The 10,635-nt window shown below is 35.2% G+C and overlaps 1 long non-coding RNA gene across 2 annotated transcripts; it reads right to left on the bottom strand.

The window, feature by feature from the left end:
• Positions 1-475: 475 nt before the first annotated feature.
• LOC127850912 (uncharacterized) lies at positions 476-9,635 on the bottom strand. 2 transcript variants are annotated; one of them, XR_008035559.1, is made up of 3 exons: positions 9,211-9,635; positions 1,555-1,753; positions 476-566 (listed from the first exon to the last, which is right to left on the bottom strand). It is a non-coding gene; the product is annotated as an uncharacterized LOC127850912 (long non-coding RNA). The 2 variants fall into 2 exon arrangements; XR_008035558.1 differs by lacking the exon at positions 9,211-9,635 and adding an exon at positions 7,692-8,075.
• Between the last annotated feature and the right edge of the window lie 1,000 nt (positions 9,636-10,635).

The following is a 10,635-nucleotide window of genomic DNA, read 5'->3' as shown; positions in this document are numbered from 1 at the left end:
ACGTGTTCATGAGCTCTTTCAGCACAAATTGTTGCGATTTGAGATGCTCAAGACGAGTTTTTGTACGTTTTTTTTCTTATTTTCCTCTGAAAACGTATTTTCTTCTTAAAAACTCACGATGCTCCTTAAATTCGTGAAACAAACGCATTTATTCCGTGAAATTTGCCAAAACGCGTCATATCCCACTAAAAAAAATGATGATTTTCTGTAAATACAGCTCCTTTGTGACTAGGCCTGGTTTTGCGTTTAGGTCATAATACACTAAATAATTTCCCTATATAATTCAATGTAAATGCGACAACTTTGAGCGAAAATAAATGCAACATTTTGCACATAGAGACCCCCATAACCATACCTTTTCTTAAAGGCCATTCTAAGCGGAATCGATTTATGCAATAAAAAAGATATGTCATGTACAATGCAAGAAAGAACTTGACACAAATCAAAATCGACTGTTTTTGCAAATTTTTTTTCGGCCGTTTCTTAGTGGAATGTAACCTTTTCTAGTGCAATGGTTTACGATAGTCTTCACGTGTATCATATTTCAGGGATTTAGTAGTGAACACCTATTCATGCCCTACCATTATCACTGCAAGATAACACCCGAATAATGGTAAAAAGTGTAAAACATGCCTTCCTGTCAACTATGATATTTTTTTAGAGAGTACAGCCCTACATGAAGCGATCATTTAGTGTATTGTAACCTATAAGACAACGTTTACTGTTAACATCGCGAAAAATAAGCACTTCTCGATAATTATAAACCTATTTTCTATGTGCATGCCAATTTTCAGACCGATCTTTCACGTAGAAATGCTTGAAAATGCATTTTATTATAACGCCTGATAAGCCATTTGGCTTTCGCGTTCGGAGCTTTGATTTATAACGGGCGTTCAGGCGTAAAACGATTACCCTAAATAATTACAATCGGTCAAAATACTGGAATATTGTTACAAGCTATGTAGACAAAGAAGTAAACAACTATTTAAACGTGTTCATGAGCACTTTCAGCACAAATTGTTGCGATTTGAGATGCTCAAGACGAGTTTTTGTACGTTTTTTTTCTTATTTTCCTCTGAAAATGTATTTTCTTCTTAAAAACTCACGATGCTCCTTAAATTCGTGAAACAAACGCATTTATTTCGTGAAATTTACCAAAACGCGTCATATCCCACTAAAAAATGATGATTTTCTGTAAATACAGCTCCTTTGTGACTAGGCCTGGTTTTGCGTTTAGGTCATAATACACTAAATAATTTCCCTATATAATTCAATGTAAATGCGACAACTTTGAGCGAAAATAAATGCAACATTTTGCACATAGAGACCCACATAACCATACCTTTTCTTAAAGGCCATTCTAAGCGGAATCGATTTATGCAATAAAAAAGATATGTCATGTACAATGCAAGAAAGAACTTGACACAAATCAAAATCGACTGTTTTTGCAACTTTTTTTTTCGTCCGTTTCTTAGTGGAATGTAACCTTTTCTAGTGCAATGGTTTACGATAGTCTTCACGTGTATCATATTTCAGGGATTCAGTAGTGAACACCTATTCATGCCCTACCATTATCACCGCAAGATAACACCCGAATAATGGTAAAAAGTGTAAAACATGCCTTCCTGTCAACTATGATATTTTTTTAGAGAGTACAGCCCTACATGAAGCGATCATTTAGTGTATTGTAACCTATAAGACAACGTTTACTGTTAACATCGCGAAAAATAAGCACTTCTCGATAATTATAAACCTATTTTCTATGTGCATGCCAATTTTCAGACCGATCTTTCACGTAGAAATGCTTGAAAATGCATTGTATTATAACGCCTGATAAGCCATGTGGCTTTCGCGTTCGGAGCTTTGATTTATAACGGGCGTTCAGGCGTAAAACGATTACCCTAAATAATTACAATCGGTCAAAATACTAGAATATTGTTACAAGCTATGTAGAAAAAGAAGTAAACAACTATTAAAACGTGTTCATGAGCTCTTTCAGCACAAATTGTTGCGATTTGAGATGCTCAAGATGAGTTTTTGTACGTTTTGTTTTCTTATTTTCCTCTGAAAACGTATTTTGTTCTTAAAAACTCACGATGCTCCTTAAATTCGTGAAACAAACGCATTTATTCCGTAAAATTTGCCAAACGCGTCATATCCCACTGAAAAAATGATGATTTTCTGTAAATACAGCTCCTTTGTGACTAGGCCTGGTTTTGCGTTTAGGTCATAACACACTAAATAATTTCCCTATATAATTCAATGTAAATGCGACAACTTTGAGCGAAAATAAATGCAACATTTTGCACATAGAGACCCCCATAACCATACCTTTTCTTAAAGGCCATTCTAAGCGGAATCGATTTATGCAATAAAAAAGATATGTCATGTACAATGCAAGAAAGAACTTGACACAAATCAAAATCGACTGTTTTTGCAACTTTTTTTCGGCCGTTTCTTAGCTGAATGTAACCTTTTCTAGTGCAATGGTTTACGATAGTCTTCACGTGTATCATATTTCAGGGATTCAGTAGTGAACACCTATTCATGCCCTACCATTATCACTGCAAGATAACACCCGAATAATGGTAAAAAGTGTAAAACATGCCTTCCTGTCAACTATGATATTTTTTTAGAGAGTACAGCCCTACATGAAGCGATCATTTAGTGTATTGTAACCTATAAGACAACGTTTACTGTTAACATCGCGAAAAATAAGCACTTCTCGATAATTATAAACCTATTTTCTATGTGCATGCCAATTTTCAGACCGATCTTTCACGTAGAAATGCTTGAAAATGCATTTTATTATAACGCCTGATAAGCCATTTGGCTTTCGCGTTCGGAGCTTTGATTTATAACGGGCGTTCAGGCGTAAAACGATTACCCTAAATAATTGCAATCGGTCAAAATACTGGAATATTGTTACAAGCTATGTAGACAAAGAAGTAAACAACTATTTAAACGTGTTCATGAGCACTTTCAGCACAAATTGTTGCGATTTGAGATGCTCAAGACGAGTTTTTGTACGTTTTTTTTTCTTATTTTCCTCTGAAAACGTATTATCTTCTTAAAAACTCACGATGCTCCTTAAATTCGTGAAACAAACGCATTTATTCCGTGAAATTTGCCCAAACGCCTCATATCCCACTGAAAAAATGATGATTTTCTGTAAATACAGCTCCTTTTTGACTAGGCCTGGTTTTGCGTTTAGGTCATAACACACTAAATAATTTCCCTATATAATTCAATGTAAATGCGACAACTTTGAGCGAAAATAAATGCAACATTTTGCACATAGAGACCCACATAACCATACCTTTTCTTAAAGGCCATTCTAAGCGGAATCGATCTATGCAATAAAAAAGATATGTCATGTACAATGCAAGAAAGAACTTGACACAAATCAAAATCGACTGTTTTTGTAAAATTTTTTTTCGGCCGTTTCTTAGTGGAATGTAACCTTTTCTAGTGCAATGGTTTACGATAGTCTTCACGTGTATCATATTTCAGGGATTCAGTAGTGAACACCTATTCATGCCCTACCATTATCACCGCAAGATAACACCCGAATAATGGTAAAAAGTGTAAAACATGCCTTCCTGTCAACTATGATATTTTTTTAGAGAGTACAGCCCTACATGAAGCGATCATTTAGTGTATTGTAACCTATAAGACAACGTTTACTGTTAACATCGCGAAAAATAAGCACTTCTCGATAATTATAAACCTATTTTCTATGTGCATGCCAATTTTCAGACCGATCTTTCACGTAGAAATGCTTGAAAATGCATTTTATTATAACGCCTGATAAGCCATGTGGCTTTCGCGTTCGGAGCTTTGATTTATAACGGGCGTTCAGGCGTAAAACGATTACCCTAAATAATTACAATCGGTCAAAATACTGGAATATTGTTACAAGCTATGTAGAAAAAGAAGTAAACAACTAATAAAACGTGTTCATGAGCTCTTTCAGCACAAATTGTTGCGATTTGAGATGCTCAAGACGAGTTTTTGTACGTTTTTTTTTTTCTTATTTTCCTCTGAAAACGTATTTTCTTCTTAAAAACTCACGATGCTCCTTAAATTCGTGAAACAAACGCATTTATTCCGTGAAATTTGCCAAAACGCGTCATATCCCACTGAAAAAATGATGATTTTCTGTAAATACAGCTCCTTTGTGACTAGGCCTGGTTTTGCGTTTAGGTCATAACACACTAAATAATTTCCCTATATAATTCAATGTAAATGCGACAACTTTGAGCGAAAATAAATGCAACATTTTGCACATAGAGACCCCCATAACCATACCTTTTCTTAAAGGCCATTCTAAGCGGAATCGATTTATGCAATAAAAAAGATATGTCATGTACAATGCAAGAAAGAACTTGACTCAAATCAAAATCGACTGTTTTTGCAACTTTTTTTTTCGTCCGTTTCTTAGTGGAATGTAACCTTTTCTAGTGCAATGGTTTACGATAGTCTTCACGTGTATCATATTTCAGGGATTCAGTAGTGAACACCTATTCATGCCCTACCATTATCACCGCAAGATAACACCCGAATAATGTTAAAAAGTGTAAAACATGCCTTCCTGTCAACTATGATATTTTTTTAGAGAGTACAGCCCTACATGAAGCGATCATTTAGTGTATTGTAACCTATAAGACAACGTTTACTGTTAACATCGCGAAAAATAAGCACTTCTCGATAATTATAAACCTATTTTCTATGTGCATGCCAATTTTCAGACCGATCTTTCACGTAGAAATGCTTGAAAATGCATTGTATTATAACGCCTGATAAGCCATGTGGCTTTCGCGTTCGGAGCTTTGATTTATAACGGGCGTTCAGGCGTAAAACGATTACCCTAAATAATTACAATCGGTTAAAATACTAGAATATTGTTACAAGCTATGTAGAAAAAGAAGTAAACAACTATTAAAACGTGTTCATGAGCTCTTTCAGCACAAATTGTTGCGATTTGAGATGCTCAAGACGAGTTTTTGTACGTTTTTTTTTCTTATTTTCCTCTGAAAACGTATTTTCTTCTTAAAAACTCACGATGCTCCTTAAATTCGTGAAACAAACGCATTTATTCCGTGAAATTTGCCAAACGCGTCATATCCCACTGAAAAAATGATGATTTTCTGTAAATACAGCTCCTTTGTGACTAGGCCTGGTTTTGCGTTTAGGTCATAACACACTAAATAATTTCCCTATATAATTCAATGTAAATGCGACAACTTTGAGCGAAAATAAATGCAACATTTTGCACATAGAGACCCCCATAACCATACCTTTTCTTAAAGGCCATTCTAAGCGGAATCGATTTATGCAATAAAAAAGATATGTCATGTACAATGCAAGAAAGAACTTGACTCAAATCAAAATCGACTGTTTTTGCAACTTTTTTTTTCGTCCGTTTCTTAGTGGAATGTAACCTTTTCTAGTGCAATGGTTTACGATAGTCTTCACGTGTATCATATTTCAGGGATTCAGTAGTGAACACCTATTCATGCCCTACCATTATCACCGCAAGATAACACCCGAATAATGTTAAAAAGTGTAAAACATGCCTTCCTGTCAACTATGATATTTTTTTAGAGAGTACAGCCCTACATGAAGCGATCATTTAGTGTATTGTAACCTATAAGACAACGTTTACTGTTAACATCGCGAAAAATAAGCACTTCTCGATAATTATAAACCTATTTTCTATGTGCATGCCAATTTTCAGACCGATCTTTCACGTAGAAATGCTTGAAAATGCATTGTATTATAACGCCTGATAAGCCATGTGGCTTTCGCGTTCGGAGCTTTGATTTATAACGGGCGTTCAGGCGTAAAACGATTACCCTAAATAATTACAATCGGTTAAAATACTAGAATATTGTTACAAGCTATGTAGAAAAAGAAGTAAACAACTATTAAAACGTGTTCATGAGCTCTTTCAGCACAAATTGTTGCGATTTGAGATGCTCAAGACGAGTTTTTGTACGTTTTTTTTTCTTATTTTCCTCTGAAAACGTATTTTCTTCTTAAAAACTCACGATGCTCCTTAAATTCGTGAAACAAACGCATTTATTCCGTGAAATTTGCCAAACGCGTCATATCCCACTGAAAAAATGATGATTTTCTGTAAATACAGCTCCTTTGTGACTAGGCCTGGTTTTGCGTTTAGGTCATAACACACTAAATAATTTCCCTATATAATTCAATGTAAATGCGACAACTTTGAGCGAAAATAAATGCAACATTTTGCACATAGAGACCCCCATAACCATACCTTTTCTTAAAGGCCATTGTAAGCGGAATCGATGTATGCAATAAATAAGATATGTCATGTACAATGCAAGAAAGAACTTGACACAAATCAAAATCGACTGTTTTTGCAACTTTTTTTTTCGGCCGTTTCTTAGTGGAATGTAACCTTTTCTAGTGCAATGGTTTACGATAGTCTTCACGTGTATCATATTTCAGGGATTCAGTAGTGAACACCTATTCATGCCCTACCATTATCACCGCAAGATAACACCCGAATAATGGTAAAAAGTGTAAAACATGCCTTCCTGTCAACTATGATATTTTTTTAGAGAGTACAGCCCTACATGAAGCGATCATTTAGTGTATTGTAACCTATAATACAACGTTTACTGTTAACATCGCGAAAAATAAGCACTTCTCGATAATTATAAACCTATTTTCTATGTGCATGCCAATTTTCAGACCGATCTTTCACGTAGAAATGCTTGAAAATGCATTGTATTATAACGCCTGATAAGCCATGTGGCTTTCGCGTTCGGAGCTTTGATTTATAACGGGCGTTCAGGCGTAAAACGATTACCCTAAATAATTACAATCGGTCAAAATACTGATATATTGTTACAAGCTATGTAGAAAAAGAAGTAAACAACTATTAAAACGTGTTCATGAGCTCTTTCAGCACAAATTGTTGCGATTTGAGATGCTCAAGACGAGTTTTTGTACGTTTTTGTTTTCTTATTTTCCTCTGAAAACGTATTTTCTTCTTAAAAACTCACGATGCTCCTTAAATTCGTGAAACAAACGCATTTATTCCGTGAAATTTGCCAAAACGCGTCATATCCCACTGAACAAATGATGATTTTCTGTAAATACAGCTCCTTTGTGACTAGGCCTGGTTTTGCGTTTAGGTCATAACACACTAAATAATTTCCCTATATAATTCAATGTAAATGCGACAACTTTGAGCGAAAATAAATGCAACATTTTGCACATAGAGACCCCCATAACCATACCTTTTCTTAAAGGCCATTCTAAGCGGAATCGATTTATGCAATAAAAAAAATATGTCATGTACAATGCAAGAAAGAACTTGACACAAATCAAAATCGACTGTTTTTGCAACTTTTTTTTTCGGCCGTTTCTTAGTGGAATGTAACCTTTTCTAGTGCAATGGTTTACGATAGTCTTCACGTGTATCATATTTCAGGGATTCAGTAGTGAACACCTATTCATGCCCTACCATTATCATCGCAAGATAACACCCGAATAATGGTAAAAAGTGTAAAACATGCCATCCTGTCAACTATGATATTTTTTTAGAGAGTACAGACCTACATGAAGCGATCATTTAGTGTATTGTAACCTATAAGACAACGTTTACTGTTAACATCGCGAAAAATAAACACTTCTCGATAATTATAAACCTATTTTCTATGTGCATGCCAATTTTCAGACCGATCTTTCACGTAGAAATGCTTGAAAATGCATTTTATTATAACGCCTGATAAGCCATGTGGCTTTCGCGTTCGGAGCTTTGATTTATAACGGGCGTTCAGGCGTAAAACGATTACCCTAAATAATTACAATCGGTCAAAATACTGGAATATTGTTACAAGCTATGTAGAAAAAGAAGTAAACAACTATTAAAACGTGTTCATGAGCTCTTTCAGCACAAATTGTTGCGATTTGAGATGCTCAAGACGAGTTTTTGTACGTTTTTTTTTCTTATTTTCCTCTGAAAACGTATTTTCTTCTTAAAAACTCACGATGCTCCTTAAATTCGTGAAACAAACGCATTTATTCCGTGAAATTTGCCAAACGCGTCATATCCCACTGAAAAAATGATGATTTTCTGTAAATACTGCTCCTTTGTGACTAGGCCTGGTTTTGCGTTTAGGTCATAACACACTAAATAATTTCCCTATATAATTCAATGTAAATGCGACAACTTTGAGCGAAAATTAATGCAACATTTTGCACATAGAGACCCCCATAACCATACCTTTTCTTAAAGGCCATTCTAAGCGGAATCGATTTATGCAATAAAAAAGATATGTCATGTACAATGCAAGAAAGAACTTGACACAAATCAAAATCGACTGTTTTTGCAACTTTTTTTTCGGCCGTTTCTTAGTGGAATGTAACCTTTTCTAGTGCGATGGTTTACGATAGTCTTCACGTGTATCATATTTCAGGGATTCAGTAGTGAACACATATTCATGCCCTCTCATTATCACCGCAAGATAACACCCGAATAATGGTAAAAAGTGTAAAACATGCCTTCCTGTCAACTATGATATTTTTTTAGAGAGTACAGCCCTACATGAAGCGATCATTTAGTGTATTGTAACCTATAAGACAACGTTTACTGTTAACATCGCGAAAAATAAGCACTTCTCGATAATTATAAACCTATTTTCTATGTGCATGCCAATTTTCAGACCGATCTTTCACGTAGAAATGCTTGAAAATGCATTTTATTATAACGCCTGATAAGCCATGTGGCTTTCGCGTTCGGAGCTTTGATTTATAACGGGCGTTCAGGCGTAAAACGATTACCCTAAATAATTATAATCGGTCAAAATACTGGAATATTGTTACAAGCTATGTAGAAAAAGAAGTAAACAACTATTAAAACGTGTTCATGAGCTCTCTCAGCACAAATTGTTGCGATTTGAGTTGCTCAAGACGAGTTTTTGTACGTTTTTTTTTCTTATTTTCCTCTGAAAACGTATTTTCTTCTTAAAAACTCATGATGCTCCTTAAATTCGTGAAACTAACGCATTTATTCCGTGAAATTGCCAAAACGCGTCATATCCCACTGAAAAAAATGATGATTTTCTGTAAATACAGCTCCTTTGTGACTAGGCCTGGTTTTGCGTTTATAAGACAATGTTTACTGTTAACATCGCGAAAAATAAGCACTTCTCGATAATTATAAACCTATTTTCTATGTGCATGCCAATTTTCAGACCGATCTTTCACGTAGAAATGCTTGAAAATGCATTTTATTATAACGCCTGATAAGCCATGTGGCTTTCGCGTTCGGAGCTTTGATTTATAACGGGCGTTCAGGCGTAAAACGATTACCCTAAATAATTACAATCGGTCAAAATACTGGAATATTGTTACAAGCTATGTAGAAAAAGAAGTAAACAACTATTAAAACGTGTTCATGAGCTCTTTCAGCACAAATTGTTGCGATTTGAGATGCTCAAGACGAGTTTTTGTACGTTTTTTTTTTCTTATTTTCCTCTGAAAACGTATTTTCTTCTTAAAAACTCACGATTCTCCTTAAATTCGTGAAACAAACGCATTTATTCCGTGAAATTTGCCAAAACGCGTCATATCCCACTGAAAAAATGATGATTTTCTGTAAATACAGCTCCTTTGTGACTAGGCCTGGTTTTGCGTTTAGGTCATAACACACTAAATAATTTCCCTATATAATTCAATGTAAATGCGACAACTTTGAGCGAAAATAAATGCAACATTTTGCACATAGAGACCCCCATAACCATACCTTTTCTTAAAGGCCATTCTAAGCGGAATCGATTTATGCAATAAAAAAGATATGTCATGTACAATGCAAGAAAGAACTTGACACAAATCAAAATCGACTGTTTTTGCAACTTTTTTTTCGGCCGTTTCTTAGTGGAATGTAACCTTTTCTAGTGCAATGGTTTACGATAGTCTTCACGTGTATCATATTTCAGAGATTCAGTAGTGAACACCTTTTCATGCCCTACCATTATCACCGCAAGATAACACCCGAATAATGGTAAAAAGTGTAAAACATGCCTTCCTGTCAACTATGATATTTTTTTAGAGAGTACAGCCCTACATGAAGCGATCATTTAGTGTATTGTAACCTATAATTCAGTGGTACACAAAATGGCGACCTTTTCACAATCCACCATTGAAAAATCATCTGACATGATCCAAGACTTCTTGTGTTCGACCTGCGAAGAGGAGAAACTGGAAGAATCGGCTGATTATTATTGCGAATCTTGCGTGAAGTTTTACTGCCGAAAATGTATTCACTCGCACGGCCAGCTGTTTAAGAAACATTCTCCTCATGGAAGGAGTGATATGAAGAAATGGCCAGTTGCCAAGAAGGTGGAAGATTTCCTTTTAAAATGTGCTGTTCATAAGGAAGAAAACTTGGCAATGTTTTGCAAAGACCATAGCCAGCTGTGCTGCAATAATTGTGCTTTCCTTAATCACAGGTATTTTATCATTTGTTTCGTAAGCAAATTAAGGAGAAAATATAAAGAAGTGAAACTCCAGCTGCTGTAGCAGTATTGCATTCTAATTAAATACAATTAGTTGTTCCTTTATTTTAGGAGAAAAGGCGTATGACTTTTA

Source organism: Dreissena polymorpha, chromosome 11 (assembly GCF_020536995.1).
Source record: "Dreissena polymorpha isolate Duluth1 chromosome 11, UMN_Dpol_1.0, whole genome shotgun sequence".
In the NCBI taxonomy this organism is placed as follows: Eukaryota; Metazoa; Mollusca; class Bivalvia; order Myida; family Dreissenidae; genus Dreissena; species Dreissena polymorpha.
The sequence above is the reverse complement of the archived record's forward strand: the minus strand, read 5'-3'. Positions and strand labels throughout refer to the sequence as shown.